The 956-nt window shown below is 68.2% G+C and overlaps 1 protein-coding gene across 1 annotated transcript in view; it reads right to left on the minus strand.

Moving 5' to 3' along the window:
* Window positions 1–956, minus strand: part of GAMT (guanidinoacetate N-methyltransferase) — a 16,694-nt gene that overhangs the window by 2,934 nt on the left and 12,804 nt on the right. The window lies entirely within an intron of this gene.

Here is a 956-nt window from a genome sequence, read left to right on the forward strand (position 1 = left end):
GGGGGGCAGGCAGGGGGGTGGCCACCACATTGACCTCTTGGCAACTGGCCACTGGCACCGACCGTGTTGGCAATTGGCTACTGGCACCAGCCTGTTGGCCACTGGCCACCTGCAGTGGCAGAGCGGTGGCCTGTGTTCAGAGCGGGGCTGGGGGGGCACAGGGGAGGAGGCACACTGCTGGGGGGATGGGGCAGTGTGGGTCAGTGCCACTTGGGGGGGACACGGAGGAAGGACTTTTCCCCCAGCTGTCCCCCACAACGGGGCCATGCAGTGGGTCTGCCCCACACCGTGCCACGCTCTGGGGACACACAGTGGGGCTGTGCCCCCCCCTGAGGCCCCTCACCATGGCTGGGCTGTGCACCGGGGCCACACAGGGGGCCCTGCCCCACACTATGGGGGGCTGTGCCCCATCAGGCTCCGTGCGGTGCCGCACTGGTGCCACGCTCCAGGGTGACAGACCGGGGCTGTGCCATACTCTGGGGCCGTGCATAGGGCCCTGCCCCACACCGTGCTGTGCTCTGGGGACACGCCAGTGGGGCTGTGCCACGTTGTGGGGCTGTGCACTGTGCTGTGCCCCACACTGTGCCATGCTCTGGGGCTGTGTAGTGCTCTGGAGCCGTGCACGGTGGTGTGCCCGGTGCTGTGCCACACACAGGGCCCTGCCCCACACCGTGCCATGCTCTGGGGGCACACAGTGGGGTTGTGCTGTGCTGTGGGGCTGTGCCCCATGCTGTGCCACACTCTGGGGACCACACAGTGGGGCTGTGCCGTGCTGTGGGGCTGTGCATTGGGGCTGTGTGTGCTCTGGAGCCATGCTGTGCTCTGGGGCTGTGCCCCGTGCTGTGGGGCTGTGCCCTGTGCTGTGCCCCACACCATGCCACGCTCTGGGGACACACAGTGGGGCTGTGCCGTGCTCTGGGGCTGTGCCCCACACTATGCCATGCTCTGGGGACACA

Source organism: Calidris pugnax, unplaced genomic scaffold (assembly GCF_001431845.1).
Source record: "Calidris pugnax isolate Ruff unplaced genomic scaffold, ASM143184v1 scaffold285, whole genome shotgun sequence".
NCBI classification, from domain to species: Eukaryota; Metazoa; Chordata; class Aves; order Charadriiformes; family Scolopacidae; genus Calidris; species Calidris pugnax.